The sequence below is a fragment of the Pseudopipra pipra genome, chromosome 3, assembly GCF_036250125.1.
Source record: "Pseudopipra pipra isolate bDixPip1 chromosome 3, bDixPip1.hap1, whole genome shotgun sequence".
NCBI lineage: Eukaryota > Metazoa > Chordata > Aves > Passeriformes > Pipridae > Pseudopipra > Pseudopipra pipra.
The window spans coordinates 98285653-98308522 of NC_087551.1; the positions used below are offsets into that span (position 1 = coordinate 98285653).

A 22870-nucleotide genomic window follows, 5' to 3' on the forward strand; every position below is an offset into this window, starting at 1 on the left:
CAAACACAAATAGCCAACTTAAAAAAAAAAAAAGGCAAAATTTGCACACAGAGATGAATAGGGTGCTTAGCTAAGGAAGAGAAATTACAAGTAAAAGAACAAATCTCCTCCCTCTCTCAGCCATATAGGCAGAAAACAGAGGGTTCTAAAGTATGAAAAACATCGAGAGACATTTTCATTTAGCACACTTTCCATGTCTTTTTTGTCTGGGACAGTGTTTTAAGCATAACAGCATAAAAGTCTTCTCAAATAATAGATTTATGACCATAAAAATGCAAAGGAAATGGATCAAAATCTTCACAACCAGTTCATATGTAGCTGGAGTAAACTTGTACTTCTACTCTTAAATTTTTCATGAGTAAATCTGTCTTGGGTTGTACATGGCAGAGGTTGAATGGGAATCAAAGAAAAAGCCTCTAGTATGTCCCTGCAATTCCAGCTGAGATGACCCAGGATTTAACAGTACAATAGTTTTTCTAGCACTTCTTATACTGATTACTTGGAAATGTTCCCACTCTTGCTGCTGTTGCTTCAGTAACAGTCACAAAGATAGTGGCACTCTGTGACTTTGATTCTGCTGCTTCTTTCTACCATAGATTAATCTTCAGTAGGTCCTCAGTATCTTGCCCAGTGTAACTTCCAGGTCATCAGATTATATTGGGTATTTTTCTTTTTCTTCCTCCTTCTGTTACAGGATTCACCAATTCTGACTCCAGACTTTCAACTGAAAGACAGAGCGACCCCAAAGTTTGTGGATGGGGTTCATGGAACACTAAGGAACAACTGCAAATTCTTGGTAGATGGTCAATTGCCAGACTGCCCCTTTGCTGCAGTTTTCAGAATTTACACCAACCCCTATCTCTTTTGTCCTGAACTAAATTGAAGCCCCTTTACCATCCACATACATTTGTGTGCTCTCACTGAATACACGCATTACCATGACACTAGGCTTTGCTTTGAGAGTTCAGAGAGATAAAACAAAAATATAAGAGAACAGGACAGGTCTGTGCAAGTTGAAGTGGCAGTGAATAAAGCAATAACTCCAGATTTGAGTGCATGCACTGAAAGGACACTTTGCTCTAGTTTTTGTTATTACAAGACAGCAAGACCAGAAGAGCAGTGACCAGTAGAAAGTCAGTGAGGAGGAAAAAAATCTTCTCCTTAGAGTGGCAGAATACTTTATATTGCAAGAATCACATCGGGGTCATGATTCAATAAATAAGGGATTGCTAATAAAAAGTGTGCTGGGCTTTTCAGAGGTGTCTTGAAACCCTTGGCAGAATGCATAGGGACAAATTTTGCCCAGGTCCCTACTTACTGAATTAGGAATCGTTGCCTCATATTCAAGATGGTCCAGAGGACAACTCAAAACATTTTGCTATGAAATACTCTGTGGGACTAAATCACATCAATTACTTTAATCAAAAATCCTTTCTTTCCCTCTGTCCTCTCTGTCACTCTTTTTCTTTTCTTCCCTCCTCTGCCTCATTTGCTGCTCATGTTCTTCTGGATTTTCTACTCGAGAACTCAGGCTTCCAACTCAGCTTTCTAAATTAGATGGCATAGATGAGATACTTCAGTATATGCTTATGTGTGCCTAGTACTCAGACTAATTTTGTCTTTCCTTCAGAGGTGAAAAAATTCATTCCCATCCTCTACCTATGAATATTATCATGACTGACTTAATAGTCAGCAACTGGTCAGCAACTACCAACTATAAACGGATTTTTTTCTTTTTAAATTTCTGGGCTGAGACAGATTCTGCTGGTCAGATATGAGGCAGAGCATCTGAAATGAGATTTAAATGGTAACCATACACAAACACATATGCATGTAGTCTCTGGTGCAGGAGGAAGGAAAAGGGTGAGAAATTCTCAGATATAAAATAGAATTGAAGAAACAAGATAAGTTTCACTCACATGCTCACTACAAAGTAGACAGGCTAGAACTGTTCTTAAAGCACAGCACAGACTTTATCCTATAGCTATGTCTGAGCAAATATGCCAATTTTCAGTGGACAAACAGGCAAGGATTTAAGGGGATGTGAATAGCAGGGTGGGATTTGGGGTAAATCTCAGATAAGAATGAGGATTTCACCTACTGTGGAGGCATATCCATATGAACCATTGAGATTTCTCCCCTGCTGTACTTTGTTATGGCTCCGCTCCTTTTCAAACACAATTAAATCTAACTACCCAAAGTGGACCAAGACTATGGAAGTCTTGCTGAAATTAGTCAAGACTTTCTCAAGTAATTCCACTGGTCTTAGTGAATCTGTCTGCAGGAGCACGTGTTTGTTAGCAAGAGAAGTGATTTCATAATCTGAACTTTACTTATTGAAAATCAGTCTGCTGCCAGGATTATTAGAATCCCTGCACTGAGGATACAGCACAACATTGGACCCTAGAAAATCCATTTCAGTTACAGAAACAACAAATATGCAAGTTCACAGGAGATATGTGAACCAACACAAAGGTTCCTTTGACCTCTTTCAGACCCAAACATTGTATCTTAGATAGTGGTTCAAAACTTTCAAACATTGTGTCTACAATTTGGGGGCATATTTCCTGATTTTTCCTTGTAAGCTAATCAATTAAATCTATTATCCCCTCTCTAACCTTCTCCCTGTATATCCAGAAATCCCAACAGTAAATATACGCAAATGATCTGGAATTCTGCTTCATGTCCAGCAGAGTCCATCATGTCTATGAATCCCGTATATTTCTACTGAAATATTAAATATCTGGGTAGGAAAACACATTCAGCAACACTGCTTGCTTTCATGCTCTACTTACAACTGCAGTTTGCCATGGCCTGTCTCTTTGCTGAGGTTTGCTAGAGATATTCTAGACTAGGAATCTCTGACGTATCCCTGTTTTACTGTGCACCATAATAGTATGCTACTATATCAGATCCCCTCCCCCTACCATTCCAACCCAATCCCTTGGGCTTTAAAACTACTCATTGAAGACCATCTTGCTCATGCTCCTCTGGAGAGATTTCACTTAACAAATTGCTTCTCAGTTTTATCAGAATGAGTACAAACACAGGCTATCTCAACCCAGCAGCCTAGGTGTTCCTTAAAGTACTGAATTATCTCTGTTGTCCACTGTATCAGCAGACTGAGAGATAGCAGCCCTGAGAAAATGAGTCCATCTTGGTATAACTTGTTTCCACGAACTCTTGGCTCCTTGTATTTTGAATTAAATTAAAATACACTGATTGATACTGGCATACTGGAAAAAATCAATATTTGACCCACATACCTTCAACAGTAACATGTTCAAGTGTTACAGTGATTTCCTCTTGAGAGAACAGATTAGATTTTGTATTCATTTAGTCCAGAAATGACAATATTAATGGAATATAAATGTTAAGAGTTGAACCCACAAACGACAGGTAGATTAGCAATAAAGTTCACGTCCTTGCTTTCTGTCAGATGTTAAGAGTCTGAGAGCACGTAACCACAAACCAACAAGCATGGAGTTCAGCACAACTAATCAGCAATAATTGGTCTATCAAGTGAACTGGGAGAAGATATAGAAGTACTTCTTGGGCTAAACAAGTAAATTATGGTAGAATGATCCCTCCCTGACTGCCACATCATGCTGAAAATACAGGAGGAAACAAACACATCACAAGAGAGGGAGGATGGAGGTACAGAGGACCACAGTGTGGAGAGACAGAAACAAGTTCATCCTTCAGGAAGGCTCTACAAAAGTTCTTCACCCCCTTTGCCTTGCTCTTCATGCTGTTTTGTCTTTGTTAGGAATTGTCGTCCTTTTCCTGGTGCCGTTCTTCCTCTTTTTTTTTCCTACTGCCAAAGCACACACAGTCTAACAAACTCCACACATGTGAATATGGAGTTTGGAGCACATATTTTTCTTCTATTGTTTTTGCATATTCAAAAAAAGGAGTTGGGTTTGGAGCTTGGGGTTTTGAGTATTCAGCCCAAGTGGAATATGCATTCACATAACATGTGATAGATCTACAATTTATATGCTTTCTCTGCCTGATACAGTCTCTCTCTCTGAAGCCTAATATGTATTCTATCACAGCTTTGATAGAAGACAGTGAGGGAAGCATGGTCTGCAATAGGAGCAGGTGCATGATTAGGGCTCTTGTTTTACCCGATGTGCATCTCTAACTCAACCCAGAGACCAAGTCAGTCCCAGTCATCACTTTTCACACTCACAAGTTGAAATATGTTAAATTTTGATTTAGATAAAGAATGTAATTTTCATTTTTTAAATAAATTTAAAAATTAATGACCAGCTCTATTCACAGGAAGAACAGAAAGGTAAATTAACTGTTGCTTTTTGGAATCTTGTCTGTTAGAGAAAAGATTAGTATAGATATCAACCTCAATGTTGTTTTTTCCCCTAAAAATCCTCTGTGGTTGGCTGGTGTGCTAGAGAACTGAGAACATCAGCCCATTATAAAGAGTTAAAGTGGTCTTGAAGTAATAGTCTATCACACTGGTTTTCTTATCAGAATTACTTCACTAAATGTAAGTGATTACTTTACAAGTGGTTAGTAAACTTTTCTAACATAATTAAATAAAGTCAAGTTTCTTAAAAAGTTTAAGTTCTTCAAATCAAAGGTAGGCACAGACATCTTGTGAACTTCTACCCGGGCTGCTTCATTGAGGATTTCCACAGAATCTAAACGCTATGTGTGCGTGTATATATATATATAAATGGTTGCATATAAACATTAACATACATTACTACACATTCTATACATTACTACATATATAATATAGAATGTATAACTATGTATATTTGTAACCTTTATGTCTTCTAAAATGTTAGGTTTGCTCACATGCTCTGTTCAAGAACCATCCTATCTGTGGTATCATCCAGTGCCGTGGTCCGAAAGGCGGGGGGGACCGTGGCACTACACAAGTCCGGGACACAAAGGTGGGACGCAGGTAGAATGCTTTATTCACACGTGCACCCAGTCTTTTATCAGCTGGGGAGGGGAAAGGGCCAGAACATAGGGCGGAGCATGAGACAGACAGGTAGGGGGACAAGCCAGGATAGGGACACGGGCAAAAGGGGAGGAGCGCAGGAGGAACCAGGGGAGGAAAGGGCGAAATGGGGCTGTCCCCTCTCTGCAGCTTTTCCAGCCAATCGGCAGAGAAACAGAGGAGCAGGGAGGTGAACAGGCCGGGACGTGCCCGGAAGATACAAATTCTGGGGGAGCATACAATGTATGTATATATAATAACTATAAAGCCTGCATCATAAAGTCCATTCAATCGCTGTACATATTTTTCCATTTCTAGAATCGTTCCCATTCTGATTCTTGGTCCTCGACAATCCAGCAAACACACATTAGTTTGTGTCCCCTATAAAATGCATCACTGAACACTTCTTTCTTTTACAGAGTGTTAGTCACACAAGAGCTATTATTAATTTGCCTTTCTTTGAGATTCAAAGCCTGGCTATGCTGTGATCTTTTAAGTGAGCTTGGTCAAGTCATCTCAGCTCTCTGTGCCACTGAAAAGGAGGAGAACGGCATCTTCCTGTACAAACCGTTTGATCAAAGTGGTGTACAACAATGGAAATTTGAAAGTCATTATCATTGGAAAATAAATAAGCAAATTCCACTTAAATATTAATTTCCTTTCACAAGAGCTGCTCCTCACCCTTTCATATAATGGCATGAAGCTCAGTCAGGGGAGGTTTAGGTTGGACATCAGGAAAAGATTTTTCACCCATAAGGTGGTTGGGCACTGGAACAGATTCCTCAGGGAAGCAGTCACAGCACCAAGCCTGACAGAGTTTGAGAAGCATTTGGACAATATTTTCAGGACAATATTCTCAGGTAAATTCTCAGGCAGGACTCTTGGGTTGTCCTGCACAGGGGCAGGAGTTGGACTTGATGATCCTGATGGGTTCCTTCCAATTCAGCATACTCTATGATTCTGTGATATTTTGGACTGTACTGCAGTAGTGCAATCTTTGACACAACTCAGATGGTTTTCCAAAACTCCTGAAGGCTTCTCTTCCCTACTGCTGGGGTGATTCTGGCTTCTATCTGCTTCTTGACATTGTTTCGTCACCCTGCCCATTGCAGTTCATGATGATAGAAAGCCTAGAGCAGTGGCATATAAATGCTATTGGTGAATAGATCCCACCAATATGCTTAAGTGCATCAGTAGATCAATGCCAAAGTATCAGCATCCTGGGGGATCACATTCAGTAGGCTTTAATAATGCAGGAGTACTGGAAGCCCATGGTACAACTGATAACAGGAATGCCTTCACTGACATAAAACAGACACTTCTGCACAATAGAAAGCAAAGGGAAAGATTTTGTTGTGTCTAGAACTGTCCTCTGAGCAGTGCATTACTGAGCTTCCTTGTTTTTCTGAAAGTCTTTATTCTTTAGGTCACTGCTGCTTCTGATGCATGACAAGTAATGAGTGATCAGCAACCTATCATTTGTATATCTGGGTGAGAAATAACATCTTTTGCCTCTTGATAACTTCGGGATTTCAAGAACTGTTCAGCATTTTAGGGACCTTTATTTTTTCTTTATTTTTCTATGTACTCCTTCATTGCTAACAGGCCAGTGATTTAAGGGGATCACAAACTGAAAAGGGAGGGACACCAATACTTTGTGTCCTCAAGGAGATCTGAAACCTGCTATGAGTGTAGCGCAGCATTCACACATGTGCTACTATTCTGAATGAAGAAGAACGCAAAAGACCTATTTGCATGTTTGAAACCTTATGGTATCAATAAATTGTAAAGATCTCTACAGTTCTAATGCAATAATATTGCAGTAGCACTTGTATTGTTTTTGTGCAATGTCAATTTTTTGGATATTCCTGTAGTGCTGTTGTACTTGCAGCGACAGACAATATAACTTCCTCTTTAGGAGTCTCTGAGCAAAAAGACATTAATAGCACCAGTCTGGCTCAAAAGTACAAGGTCATTCAGATTTTTTCCAAATATATTCTTCACCAAGGGCAACCACTACTAGAAGCAACCCCTTAGGTTGTTAAAACAGAAGTTCATTCCGTATGATATGTTAGAGTTACAGACATTTGCAGGAGGGAAAAAACAAAAAAGACAACCTTATTATATTTACTTGCATGAAAATCACAAGTCTTTCCTTCATGCTTCTAACAGACATTTTTTCAGTTCGATTAAAGGAATTGCATTTAGCATCTGCATATTTATCAGCTGTTGTCTGTTGTCCCCTGTTTTAGAGACAAGGTAAGTACTCAGGGTTACTCCTTATAGTCCATGGAATCTTTGCTACCAGCTCATAAAATTATGAAAACAAACTATGAAATAGTATTATGAATGTTAATTATGAAAAAACACCTCTTACCTTGTTTTAAGCATGTTTGGGAATCAACAGTAGTCCTTCTTTACTTTAGTTCTTCCATCTGTAAAACAGAAAAATGAAAATGACATCCTTTAACACAGGAACTCACTGAAGTTATGTTAATAAGCAGCTAAGAAGCATTAGGACACTTGGCAAAACCACCATAGAAAGTATTTCTACACTGACAATGCCAGTATTTCTACATTCAGGATTAGGCTTGAATCTTGCAAAAGGAACAAAAGGGAAGGTCATGCCTCAAACAAAGAAAACTAAAGTAAATATCAAATTACTACTCATTTTCTAGGTACCAACCATTCAGGTGTAAAATTAGGCAGGGACTGTGACAAAAATTATGTGACATCTTGACATTAAAGGCACTTTTGAACGACATACAGTGAATGGGGTCACATTAAGATTGCAAAGATTTCTAGCATTTTCTATCATTTATACTTTTAATTTTGCATCCAAAGGAAATCTTTCGTAATGCTAGAGGATTGTTTTATTCCGCTTTTATAATTTATTTCAGAGTCCAATACAGTCGACTTTCTTCCACTGATGGGGATCCCAGCTCTTCACAGGAAGTCTCTATGCTCTTACATCTCAAAGTTAGTTGAGAGTACTTTGATATTCTGTAATGCATGCTCATCATGTTTTTGTCATAGAACTGAAACAACTCTGAATCAACAGGTATAAATATATTCCATCATAACATGAATAATGCCAGCCAAATTGGGCTTTTGTACTCTATTAAACAAGTAAATATGCTAATGACAAAAGAGGTACAAAGAGTAATTTAGTGGAAAATGAAACTCTATAGTCTATATTCTCAAAAACATTCTAGTTTCTACTTCTCAATGGAAAAGTTTTGCAGGGATTTTGCACCTGAATAACTTGGAAATTTTCTGCCTTTAAATTTTTGTTTTTATTTTGTATTTTATTTCTGAATGAGTAACTCAGACTGTGAGTCAGGAGGAGGACGTTTGAGAGCTAACATACTATTTTCTGTATGCTGTGAAATCAACATGTGATCAAATACCTTTTGTATCAGTCACCAATTTCCTTTTTGTTTACCATAAACTTTCTGGAAGGACAGAGGGGAGAGGAAAGCAACCACCCTTGTAAATAAATGCAAACTACCTTTAGAGGACAGAGGGAATTAGTTGCCTAGCACACATGGCAATTGGTTATTTCCTGAAGGATGGTGTTTCATACATTGCCAAGAAATAAAATAGTATTGGTTGTAAAATTATCTATCCCTGTTACTCTTACTGGTTCTTTACCAGGCTAACCCTTTCAACAAAAATGGTCTAATACATTCACAAATATTTTAAAATTCAAGTTTCTTTTGCACCTCTGCTATTTGTCAATGTTCTGTTATTTTAACCCTGGCTTATGTCAGTAGTTGAGGGTCTTGCAATCTTCTAACATCCAAGAGATAAAAATATTTCAATTTTATAGACGAGGCAACAAAATATATTGAGAAGACTAGAGGAGCAAAAGAGTTAGGTGCTCTACCACTCATGGAAAATCATAGACCAAAGTTTGGCATTAGGCTTCTAAACAATGCATGGAAAGCGCCTTTGATCCCATGTTGGGATTTGTTGGGCCAATGTTGTAGTCAGAAGTCACTTTGAGCTAGCAGAGGTCTGGCAAGCCCTGATGACTGCATGTCATGATCCCTTTGCCTTCTCCTAGAGTAAAATCAGCCTTTTCTCAAAAATTCATTTGGAAGAGAGGTGTACAGCCTCTTCTGCCTCCCTTACTCCAATGTCAGTGGTTAAAGACTCCACTGGCCTGTGAGAACATACTTGTAGTTCCATTCTCTAATTGTGAGGAACTTGCAATTCCCAGTTAATTATTTTACTGTAAGGCTGCCTACTGTTGAAATTGTGACTTTTTGATTGGCAAAATACAGAAGGAAATAGTAAGCATGAGCATGGCTGGTTAGGTGCAATCATAGGAGGAAAAGCTATGAACCATTTTCTGCTCCTCTGAACACTTAATACGTGAGACTTAAACATTCATTGAATTCAGATAATATTTACTTAAGCCATTAGTCAATATTTTCCTCATTAAGGATGGCAGGATTTGACCCATTCCACAATCAATCCAGTGGCACCATGTAAATAACATAGTTTTTAACTCACATTTTTCATACAGAAGGTTTCCTTAAGCAAATGGAATGAAATTTACAGATGCAGCACACATAATATTTAGATGTAATATTAGCTCTATCAGGAAGAAAAAATCCTGAAAGTTAACAAAAATTGATTGATGTTCCCAGACTGGAAGTGTCTGTAATTTTTTGCACGATAGCAATATGGAATGTGTTAACTCCATGAACACCAGTGTCTCCTTTACAACTGCTGTTGCTATTCTAACCACATTATCAACCTCACACATGTTTACCTCAGGGATATTTAGCCAGCCATAATTGACTTTTGCACAAAAACAAAGCTGCAGGCAAGGTTTAATCCTTTTGGGCTTGCCTTCTCACTAAAATAAACAAGTATCTAAGAGAATTGTAACTAGATCAAGTATAAAATCAGAGCATGGGGTGAACCTGTTCAGTCTTTTTCAATTTTATAATTCTTAAAATTTTAATAATTAGGATTCTGGAAATTAACTATATCTTCTCATGTAAGATATTACAAATAAACAGAGAACTCAGCATTTCCACTTCCAATAACAGCAATTTTTCAATAATTAAATTGGTTATTTAACCATGTCAGATTCCTTCATGAAGGTGGAGTTTAAAAAAGCCTCACTGCTATACTAATATCACACTAAACTTCAGCTGATAAGGTTATTGCCAGGTAGCACTGATTGCACATAAACTCTGGGTGAGATTAATCTTGCTTAATAGGGTAGGTGGTGTCATGGTTTAACCCCAACTGTCAGCTCAGCCCCACATAGCCATCCACTCCCTCTCCTGCCCAAGAGGATAGCAGAGAGAATCAGGAGGGCAAAAGTGAGAAAAGGCACGGGTTAAGATAAAGAGAGTTCAGTTGGTAAAGAAAAGCTGTGTATGCAAGCAAAGGCAGGAATTCATTCAGCACTTCCCATGCTCAGGCAGGTGTTCAGCCTGCCAGGAAACCAGGGCCCCATCACACGTAACAGTGACTTGGGAAGACAAATGCCATCGCTACAAATGTCCTCCTCTTCCTTCTCTTTCCCCCAGCTCATATGGCTCCCCAAGTTCATATGGTGAACACGACTCCATATGGTCTATGATATCCCTTGGGTCAGCGGGAGTCAGCTGTCCCAGCTGTGTTCCCTCCCAACTCCTTGTGCACCCCCAGCCTCCTCACTAGTGGGTTGGGGTGAGCAGCAGAAAAGCTTTTGAGTGTGTGTAGGTGCTGCTCATCATAACAAAATCATCTCTGAATTATCAACACTATTTTGGTCACAAATCCAAAACACAGGCCCATACCAGCTACTGTGAAGAAAATTAGCTCTGTTCCAGACAAAACCAGCACAGGTGGCTTAGACTGGTGTTCAGGAGATCCTTTCACCTGATGCTACCATGTAAAGAAAGCAGGCCTGCCCTGCTTTTACTCACACTCCCTATTCCCAGTCCTGCACAGCTTTCTCTCTTGTGCTAATACCTACATTTGTATGAATATATGGCAAATTGTTCAGGGAGCTGATCTGGCTGAAAATCAGCCCTTTTCCCCTGAGCTTAGTTTTTGGACAGATCCACTCACCACACAGTGCATTCTCACACTTCATGATGAACACATGAAGAGGGGGAAAGACTCCAAGACTGCTGCTTCTGACAGCAGGGCCAGCTTAAACTAATAATTCATCTTTGTCCTCAGATAGTTGGAAAGAAGATTATTCTGGAGTTGCATCTCTTTTCTTCACTGACAGCAAAAGAAGCTCAAAAAAATAGCTTGAACTTAAATTTTTAATTGCAGATAGTTGAAGTGAGAGAGATCTCATCCATGAGCACAGCAATCCATACTAGGATAAAAATCTAAAACAAAGTCAGGTCAATCATCTCAATTGTAGGTAAAGGCAATCAGCCCTAAGCTATGCAATAGATAAGATTGTAGGACACTTGGGATAAAATTGTTGCTTCATAAAAATGAACAGCAAAACTTCCTGTTGATGTAGAGTGCATAAGAATTTAATCCTCCTATGTTTGAGCCTGTTTTTATCCATTTCTTGGCTCTTAACAAATCAATTAATATATCTCTCCTTTCTCCAGCTGTAAAATGGATATTGCTGGGACTGTATGTAAAATGCTTTCTAATAATATGTATGAAGGAATTATTTAAGTGTTGAGTATATTATTATCTACTGACAAGTCATCTGCTCTGCTAGGAGAGCAATTACAGAAAATGTTCTATATATTTATATGCAGAAAAATCTAGATTTAAGTGAAAAGATTGAGGGGGGGGGGGAAGAGTGATTTCCTTAATTTACCCTTTCATATTTAAAACTTTGTACAAAAGCTTTTGTAAACAGTCTCTGACCTATGTTATGAATTCTATTCCCTGCGAGAAAAAAAAGAAACACTTAACTCAAGCCATAAGCTTACTCAGGTATATGGATAACTTTCATCACTACAGTCAAGTAACTGGTCCAACTGAATGCATATGTGGAAACAAGCAGCAGGTTTTAATCAAAGACTGATGTTCTACACTTAAAGTGATAGTTTGATTTTCTAAATATAGCAATTTCAGGTGTTCCTGAATGAAGCACAACTTTGCTTTATCATTAGTACATTGCACTCACAGACAGCGTTAGAGCAACTGAGTAGTCTTGGGAGAGAGAGCAAAATGCCAGTCTCATGAGAAGTCCATGACAAAACTCTGCCTCCCTTTAAGGAATTCAAACACTACTCAAAGCAAGACAGGAAAGGATCACAAACATTTGGATATGTAAGGATGGAGATGACTGAAACTAAGATGGAAGCAATAAGAAGGGCAATAACAACGGCACTGTGGTTCAGAAATAGAAATCTTTTCTAAAGGATGTAAAGACATATGAGAAATCCAAAAAGTGTAGAAAAAGAGTTCAAAAACCAGTATTCTGTGAGTACAGAAATCCATAAGAATGTCAGCTTTAATAGAATGTGCATCTTCAATATGTAGTTAGAGCTGAAAGCTCAAAAAAGTACAAAGCTGAGTCTGGTTACATGTTAGAAGAAAATCCATGTTTCTCTCACTGACTGTATTCTGTAGTGATGAGAATCTCAAACAACCATATTTGATGAATAAAAATAAGTGTTCTGTGAAACATATATCCACACACATTGTAATTTCTGTCATCAAAGTAATTAGAGGACAGAATGGCTGGGGTTGGAAGGGACCTCTGGAGGTCATGTGGCCCAACCTTCCATTCACAAAGGGTGACCTAGAGCTGTTTGCCCTTGACCATGTCCAGATGGCTTTTGAGCATCTCTGAGGATAGAGCAAGGAATTTAATACCACAGTTCCGTATCTGTCTCTACAGATACATTGTCATACCACAGAAAGATGAGGAGGACTTCTGAAATTTCCTCAAAATCTTTTTATAGACCTCAGAAAAATCTGGAGCATATTAAACCACAATGTTGAATGGAGTTGGGACAAGTTCTTTCATTAAGGGTGCAGCAACCCCTTCTGCAGGTGATGAGTCTGGGAATAGAATGCTGTAGGACATATGTCAGAAATGTGAACAGAGCTCAGTTCAAACTCTTGTATAAAAATTAGACTAGGTGTATTGAAACTAGAGGGATTGAAAACACATAAAGTTGAGCCTGCATTGAAACAAACACTTCATAGAAAATATAAAGAGTATATAAATACATGCACTAAAGTTAAAGACTTTAACCTCTGGACACCTCAATAAAGTATCCCAGTTGCACCTCTACCTTGTCTCCCCACCCGTGTGTGTTGTGTCATGGCCCCATCCCCCCTCGGACCGTGGCATGCTACAATGTATGTCTGTTAATGACACCACAAATATATTAATCTCAACCATCTACTTATCAACATGGTTGTCTATATCAACATGTCTGTAAAAAATTGCAATGGACAATGGCTGGCCAACCATTTAGGACAGAGCAAGGAGAAACGTGTAATTCAAGATTGTACCGGAATTTGTATAACTACAAGCTTCACAAAGAGGTAAGTCTCCTGTCTCTGCTTCTCTTTTAAATTTCTGCCATGTAGCATGATCAAGAGGTTATGCATCTGGTTTCCAGTTTTCCCATATGTTAGCCAGAGTTTATCCATTTTTTTTCTGCGGTGGCTGCTGGCCTTTCCCTCCCCATGTACTTTATTCTACTTCCAGCTGCCCTGAACTCTGATTAGTGAGTTACCAGTCTATGCTGCAATCGGTTTCCTAGCTCATTTCTACTCCTACCAAAAAAAAAAATTCTTTTTAAATTTTTTATTACCCAGATCAATACAATCAGAGTTCTGCATCTGTCTCGCCTCCACTCACCAGAGGCAGCCAGTGTGGGGACCAGCTAGTTTCTCAGTAATGTTCCTCAGTAATGTTCATGCCAAGAGAGTGATTTTTTTCCCCCCACACTAAGTTCATCTTAATGACTTCCTCTGAGATGCCAGGGGTAGCCTTGCTTCCCTTGGCCACAACTCTCTGTCTCTGTCCTGCTTTATAAAATGATGCCTTCCAATTTTAGGCCCATATTTTTCCCACAAGTAGTGAATGCTCTGTTAATCCTTAGGAATGAGCCTCCCAAGAAGGCTGTAACTTCTATTTTAAGGAGGATTTCAGTCTGGGTGAATGAGTTTTATGACCGCAGTTAGTACTGTTTCTAATATGCCTTTGTTATCTAAGGTTTGGTAGAAGGTCATGGAGGTTTGAATTCTGGACCACCTTGCCAGAAATCATCTGCCCAAAGAGTTTTCAACTGCCCATCCTGTTAGAGAGCTGACCCTGTATTACTCTGGGTGTTTTCTGGGTTTACAAAAGTCCTCATATCAGTAAGAGAATTTTCTGTTAATATTTAATGTACTCGTCAGACTTGACATACTTCCTTCATCTCCATGTGTTTAGAAGAGCTACGTTTTTCATGATTCCAATACAAGATTCTGCCTAATACATGACAACAACTGAGAAATATACTTCTAGGCATTCAACCCAATATTTACACTGCTTTTTAGGGAAACTGTATAACTATAAAACCAGCTGAAAAGAATCCATGGTGCTTCTACTCAAAATATTCTGGAACAAAATCTCCTCTTCCTCTCTTCCAAAGAATCCTAATATTCAAAGAATCCTAATATTAAGATTGGGAAAATTTATTTAAGTGTTAAAGGCATATCCCAACAAACAGTAAAATAATCAAATAAAATAAGTTTCATTTTTGTTAAACCATTGTCAAGATTACTTCCACTAATATGAAAACCAAATTCTGAAATTAGAGTTGAAATTTAATCAGGAACAGAGAGTATCATTTTCCCTGGGAAAAAATGTGCATTTTCAGTCCACACTAAGGAAGGGAGGAAGTAAAGTTAAGATATCTACAAATTAAAAGGAATCCCGTTTGAAACAAGGATCCTGCATTTGTAGAATCACCACAGTTTCTTAAAATTTGAGTCTGATTTTTCCCAACATCATCTTATTCAATGGATTATAATTCCTTTCTTGTATAGTACATTTAAAATCACTTGATCTAAGAAATTCATAAAAATAATATTTTTAAAAATGTTAGTGTTAATATGCCAATAACATATCAAACATGTTCTGTATGTTTTGCTTGCTGTATTCCAAGATTGACTATAAGGCTATAAAGAGTAAATAGCTCATTTAATGTTCAGCTTTTCTTGTTTAAACTTTATGAGATTTGAATTATATTTTAAGGAAACTCATTGGAAACCCTACAACTATTTAAAAAAAAAAAGGTACAATTCAATGTCTAATAAAAGGCAGAGCACTATTTCAAGTTTAGGAGATTAAATCTACTGGACATCTGAATCTAATCCGGTATTTACATGATTAAAATGGATACCCAGAAAAAACAAGCAATAATTTAGGTACATAACTTTAGGTAGCAAAGTTTGAAAAATTACCTAAAAATCTATGTAAAAGGATGAAAAAAACTCCAATCAGTATGCATAAACCGTGGCTGCCTCTGATAGATGACTGCAATAAAATAAAGGCACAAAGTCAGGAGAGTATTTTTGCCCTGAGCTGCCCACTACCAAACTGAAAGCCTGGGGGTAGCTTGAGGACCAGGAGGACAATTTTTTTCCATGTTATGCAATTATATTGTACAGGTATTCTCATATATGTTAATCTCAGATTAACAAGTAATTGATTTTGAGATAAAAAGGGGAGAGTTACCTCTAGAGTAGCACAAGATCATTGTTTACTGCATGTCACTGTGAGCACAGGTAAACACAATTCAAAAAATTACTCTTCCAAAATCACCTAGAATCAATCTTTGAAATCATGTCACAGGAAAAAAATTTCTCACGAGCAACTAGACAGAATTTCCTCTGAGATTTATGTAATGAAAAGCAACAACTATTCCTATCTTCACAAAAGTGTATGTCACCATACAGGAGAAACCCACATCTAATTATTCACCAGAAAACGGCCTCTCTGACATAAACAGGGAAAATTGTTTCATAAATCAATTTCGTGCTAACCTTCTAAACAAAAATGCACCACACATTTGAGATGCAATTATTTTGCCTTGTACATCACAAGATAAGGTGACTTGCTATTCAAGGGAAGGAGAGGTGAGAGTTGCTCTTTGTTCCCTGCATTGTACGTGATAATCTATTATCAGAGAAATTATAAACATTCACAACAAATACATGGTCCTCGACCCTCATGCACAGGCTCATCTGCAATCCCTCCATGCAGCATTTTTTCACACCAGGGTCAGTGACAAGCTCAGCACCATCCCACAGCAGCAACTGTTGTCTGTGCCTTGTTTATCCCCCTCCCACTGAGCACACCACATAAATAATTTAGACCCAGCCTTTTTTGTTGTATATGGGGTTAGTGGACATTTACATCTACTTTCCAGAAGCTTCTGGAGTGAGGAGTACTTAAGTCAAAAGCCTATTTTATTAATATTTTTATATTATATCATCTTCTTCAAATAGGAAAATAATCATAAGGATTAATCAGTGCATGCTTCTAAAGAAAGAATGATGCAAGTACTACTATTTATACTGTCCTAATACTGCTGCACTATTTTCCCCACTTCCTAAGATTGCATTAGGGAGTTTACAAAGAGTTACCTAAATGAAAAGCTCTTGCCTGGATTTCAGGGAGTAGTATGAAAAGACAACCATGAATGGGAGGTGGGAAGTCAAGATGGTTTTGGTTGAGAGAGTTGATTTTTTTCATAGTAGCTAGTATGGGGCTGTGTTTTGTATTTGTGACCAAAACACTGTTGATAAAAGAGATTTTTTTAGATATTGTTGAGCAGTGCTTGCACAGGGTCAAGGCCTTTTCTGCTCCTCATGCCATGCTGCCCCAGTGAGAAGGCTGGGGGTGCACAAGGAATTGGGAGGCGACACAGCCAGGACAGCTGACCCTAATTAACCAAAGGGATATTCCACACAATATGGCATTTAAAGCTAGAGGAAAGTAGGAGAAAGGTGGGAGATATTTGGAGTGATGGTATTTGACTTCCCACGTCACCATTACGCATGATGGGTCGCTGCTTTCCTAGGGATAGGTGAACACTTGCCCATGGGAAGTGGTGAATAAATTTCTTGTTTTGCTTTGCTTGTGAGTCTGGCGTTTGCTTTACCTATTGAATTGTCATTAGCTCAACCCACGAATTTTCTCACTTTTATCCTTCTGATTCTCTTCTCCATCCCATCGGGGGAGTGAGTGAGTGGCTGTATGGGCCTGGGGTTGAATCATGACACGAACTAATGGCTTACGGTAGTCACACCCTTCAAAGGGGTCTGTAATGCTCCTACTTCTACATGTTCAGTTTACACACACTTGTTTTCTGTGAGTGTGCTCTAGTCATCAGTATCAATTTTGCCACTTTACTGTACTTGTTTCTTTACATCATACAGAAATTTTCTTGGCTTGGCCACTCTCCATGACAGGGATGATTTGGCTGAGGTTATTTAAAACCTGATTTTCTCTCACAGTACCAAGAGCACGCAAGAGCAAATTCTTGAGCTGTCCATGAACCCAAGCGCAGCAAGTCCAAAGCTGCCTTGGGAAGAGGCTGCTTTTTATCAACATCTTTTAGTCAACAGAAGTGAAATAAGCTGCAAGGAAGTGTTTTCTTGATGAGATGGCTATAAATCAATAAATAAGGGATTAGAGGGATATTCAAAATGAAGGTGTCAACATGGGAGCACATAGACAAGTCAGCATGAATGAAGGAAGCTAGTGGTTTTACTGGAGATGAGACCATTTGCATAATACATCAGTTTATACTTTCATAAGGATAAACATACAGATGAAAATGTATTTGCTTAAATCTGAGCTCATTAAATAGTAAATATCAAATTATTAATAGTTAGCTTAGGCAATCTTTGTGGGGGAGAGAATAAATTTACAAAATTACTTGGCTTTGCCCTGCCAAATCTGACACCGACACACTAACTAACAACTTCTTTACTTCATTACTAATTTTGGTTTTAAATCCTGAGGCCATGGTTTCTTTAGTGCAGTGTTGTGATAAATTCACCACTGATTTAAAATATACAAGTCTGCATCTGACTGTAATATTTACAAGTTATAATATTAATACTTTAAATGCTGACGATAAATTAATAAATACCATTGCTGGCATGAAATAGGTGAATGACAAGGGTCAAAATATATAAATTGTGGCCACTTCATCATCTAGTGTCAAATCAAAAAGCATTATGCTTTTCTCCATCACATCATCCTATTCCACTTTCGTCTTCGTATATATTATGTCTGCTTTTTTCTGGCACGTGACATGCATTCAATTAAGTAATAGCACTCCAGATTTGGTAAGTGGTCTGCTCTAGTTTTACGTCGCAGCACAATATGCCACATATTAGCAAACTAGACAATGATCTGATTTACAATGTGTATTACTCTAAATGTAAAAACACTGCTCATGAATTGTATTTTTTTTTTATATCACTTAGTCTTCTACCACTATTACATGACTTTAAAAACTGTAGCAATTACACAGTGAAAACAACTTGAAAGTTCACAGCATACTGCAGGAGACGAGATATTGTAGTGCGCATCCTCAATTCTTTGCAGGATTCAGCAGGCTGCAAATCTGTCAGGGCAGAGTCTGTGGGGAAACTGTACTTTTCTCTGTTGTATATAATCCACATTATACAATGCAATAAGATATAAAATTGTCAGAAGAGTCCAGAGTTGCTCTTTGTTTAAAATTATATGTGAAAAGATAGGAAGATTAAAATAGAATTTGTGTGGTTTTGGAGCTGAAATTATATTGACAACATGATGCATCATACATTTTAAATCATCAGCTGTCATGGCTAATCTTATGCAGGTGCTGAACAGTAAGCATTTATGTTAAAATAACAACAGATTGTATATCACCTCTGGTAAGTGTTGGTCTGTGCTTTTACTAGACACAGTAAACAGAAATAAATAAAAAATATACAGTATTGTGAACACTCACATGCAGATACAACTTTAAATAAATACTTGAAAATAAAACCTTAACAATACTGACTCCAGTAAATCAATAAAGAACTTTACAGATCCTGGACAGATGGTATTGTCCTACAATATTTCTTCAGAAAGTACACCAGCACAGCAACATCTCCAGATTTTGGCAAATGCGCATTGTGACAGCATCATCAGTCCGGCTGTAATTCAGATTTCCCTCCTTTCACAACTTCCGTCCAAAATCCCTATCTTAAGTTTTTTTCTGTAGGATCATCTCTCACCCTCCTTGGAAACCTCTCAAACACGAAAGCCCACAGAACAGCTACCCTTTTGTACAGTGGGAAGACAGCTGGGGGTAACAATTAAAGGAAACTGAGAAGTTATATTCATATTCTAATAGTCCTTATAATGGTAAGGACATTTTAGGGAAAAATGCAGCTGCTACTCCTTGATGGAATGCAGTTGGCAGCTCCACAATGATTCTTATACAACAGCAAGCACCCGCTAAGGGGGATGGAACAGAGGGTGGATTGGAGTGGAGGCACAGCAGGCAGGCTCTGTGGAAATCCTTACAGGGAGGGCAACTCGATGGTACTTTGCAACTGATAAACTGCACAGTACCTGTCAACCAAGGGAGACAGGAGATGTCCTGCTTCTGAGCCAGCAGTGGTGGTGAAATCATTCTCCTCAGATGAACTTGGTTCATTAAAGCCTAACTGTAATATTAACGCACACCTCCATCCCAAAGTTACCTGCCTCCTCTGTCAGAAAAAGAACTTAAACCTTGAAATAATGGGAACCACATGACTAAATAGATCATTAGAGGTAACCAACTTGTTGACAGGTGATACGGCTGGGGGAGATACGTGTAAAACACACACAGAGAACAGTGACAGTGCGTTGGTTTTAGTGGAGTTAACATATGTTGCACTTCAAATAATGAGACAGAAAAAATTAGGATTATATTGAGAATTTAATTAAAGCAAGAGTATGCTCTTTAAAAATGTATTCTTATCTAATCACGACTATGCTCCAGTGCAGAGGCTTTTCAACTTCTTTTTAACATTGCTGAACAACAGAACTTTTCTTCTATGTATTTATAGCTTGACAGATGTAAACTTTTAATTTGATGAATTCACTTTTTGGTCATTATTTGAGAGCTAAAAGTGCAGAGGCCAAAAGGTGACAACTTCTTTTACATGGTTATTACCTGCAGCTCATGCTGAGAAAGAGGCTCCAGAAAAGCAAACTTCAGGGCCACACCTCACGCCTGTCTCTAGGATAGCTGCTGCTGCTCCCTCCCATAGAACTTTCTCATGCCATTAGTACTGTACATGATTTATAATATTGGAACCAAAAGAAAATCTCTACTTCTCACTCTTCCCTTTTAAATGTTTAATAGTGAATTCAGTGCTTGTCAAAATTACTGAAATCACAACCCTTGTCCTGGCTGCAGGACTCGCAGAAACCAGGAGCTTCCACACTCTACCCCACTCACTTTGACCAGGTGTAAGGAATGGCCACAGGAGTAGTTGCTTTTCAGGCTGGTCCAGGATAAGTGTTTATATTCCCTGCACTGAGCACCTTTGTCTTGTTGCAGGTCAAGGAATTACAAACTCTCTCATAATTTAAGAACTAACCTCTGATTTCACAGAAAGCAATGATTATTTGTCTGCTCTTGTAATGGGACCAAAGTTTAGTCTTAATAGATTAAGTCACAGTCATTAACTCACTGACATCCATAACAGAAAAAACCAAAGGATGGTAAGGCCAAGTGGGTGATTTCTTACTTTGATTTATTCCCTGGAAATAGGTTGGAGCTATCACAAGAATGAAGGAAGCAGATTTGTATTTGTAGATCCCCATCAATCCCATTGCAGATGAAGCTGTGCTGGCTGCACAGATTGCTGATCCCAGCCCCACCTGCCAGTCCCACTGCTGCAGCCCACCAGCTCCTCCAACCTGCTGGCAGAAGAGTTTGGATTGCCATCTCCCCACCATTCCTGGCAGATCCAGCCAGATTAGCCGATACTCTTAGGTTATTTGGCTCATTTTAACCAAGATGTGTTTGGGAGCAACTACACCAGCAACTCAGCAGCAGGCCTGTGGCAGAGGCAGCCCTCACATCAGCAAAGGGAGGGTTACAGGTAGCTGGGGCTGCCTGGGGTCATCACCTCCTCGACTGGCCCCAGAGCACCTGGGAAAGGGTGCACAGACACCAGGTGAGTCTCGCTGGGGGAGCCCAGTTCAAACTTATTACTTCACAAGCAATCAGATAATCATCAGCTGATAACTACTTTTGGATATCGTGGATTTGACTGATTCAGACGAGAGACCAGAGCTGAAACTCTCTGTAGTTGATAATCAAAGCTCTAAGCCAGCTAATTCCCTTCTGTTAATACTGCCTACGCTTGCACACATGCACATGTTTTCTCTCTTTTCCCTTTGTCTGCCACCCTGAGCTGTAGCTGCAGATCTGAGACAGGGCAGGCTGAGCATTCTATATTCACTGCAGTCACTCTGACATGCAGTGAGACCCACCTCTAGCTATTAGGCCCTAGAACATCACTGATGGTAGCAAAGTAAAAAGGTTGATGTTATATTTGTTGACCCAGGCAAGGCAAAAGTGCTTCTGCAGTAAAAACCCTTACAATATATAGCATCAATGAGCAAAATATATATTATATTGGTAGGCTTATTCTGTTAAGACACAAGCACAGGGGCCCTTGTGTGTGTTCATAAAGCAGAGTGCTTAGCATAAAAAGATTCTGTTCTGTTTGTGCATGAAGAAATGAGCCATTTTTTACTTTCCTGTGGCATTAAAAATTCCAGCCCTAACTGTCTATCCCTTTTTGGGTAGTAAATTACTGCTTCTTTAGCAAAGATTCAGATCCACAGGCTTTTTCGCAGCTCCCTTTTAAACTTTTAACAGCGTATTTAGACTAATCTTATAACAAAAGTTACATCATGTAGTAGCACACAAGTAACAATAGTATTACTTCTGCATACCCAGAAGTTTTAGAAAAAAAATTATTTCTTTTAGAAGGATCCAAAATTCAGTTGCAAAAGTGAACAGCAGCCAAGAGCTCCCATAAGAAAAGAGGGGGCCTAGATGATGACTATTGAAGTCTCAGTCGTGGACAGTCTAGGTAACAAGTACAGAGCTTCAACTGCTAGGAAAAATTCAGGCACCTCTCCAAAGAATTTAATAAGGTAATCCACTCCCAATTAAATTTAAACTTGTACATGTGAGGAATCCAGATTGAATACCTTAATAGTAGCAAACTCTTGTGTTGATTTTTCCAGCTTCAGCTGAAGTTAATCAGAAAGCACTCAGACTTGGGTCCCAAGTCTCTTGACCTGCAGACACCAGCTGGAATGCCAGAAAAGCTTTCAGCCAGGAATGCAGGAAAATACAGAGTATTTTTTCAGCTATGCTAACACTAGCGTAAACCCAAGGAAAATCAGCTTGCACCATGGTTGCAGTTGTAGAAAAGAACAGAGGAATCCATGAGGTCACTCCCAACTCAAAGTAATTTTATCTGTGCAAGCTTAAATTTACTTTGAGTCTGTGAGTGACTCACATATGCATGTGTCTATAGCTTTGCAGGATGAAGAGCAACAAGTGTGATTCTCCTTGATTAAAAGTAACATGCAGATTTATATAGACTTGTACAGGAATAAGGTAGTCCTAAGTTAGTAAATCAGACATTAAAATACTTGCAAAAGCAAAAGAAAAAGACTCATTTTTCAAGGAAACAGCTAAAATAACTATAAAAATAGATCAAAAGTTACCAGCAGCTTTGTTAAATAGAAAGCATTTTTTGTTTAAGTATGGATGCGTCCACTTCCAGCAACATTTCCAAGAGCATTTAAGTGACTCAGGAACTTAAGGTTATTACATGTTTTTGAAAAACTTTTTATTCTAAATCAGATTGCACAAAAATGTGAGA

General features: G+C 38.6%; 1 long non-coding RNA gene across 1 annotated transcript in view; it reads right to left on the reverse strand.

Moving 5' to 3' along the window:
- Window positions 1-22870, reverse strand: part of LOC135412068 (uncharacterized) — a 122052-nt gene that overhangs the window by 87626 nt on the left and 11556 nt on the right. Inside the window, exon 2 of the long non-coding RNA XR_010429486.1 lies at window positions 7350-7407. This is a non-coding gene — a long non-coding RNA (uncharacterized LOC135412068). The remainder of the gene's footprint in view (window positions 1-7349; window positions 7408-22870) is intronic.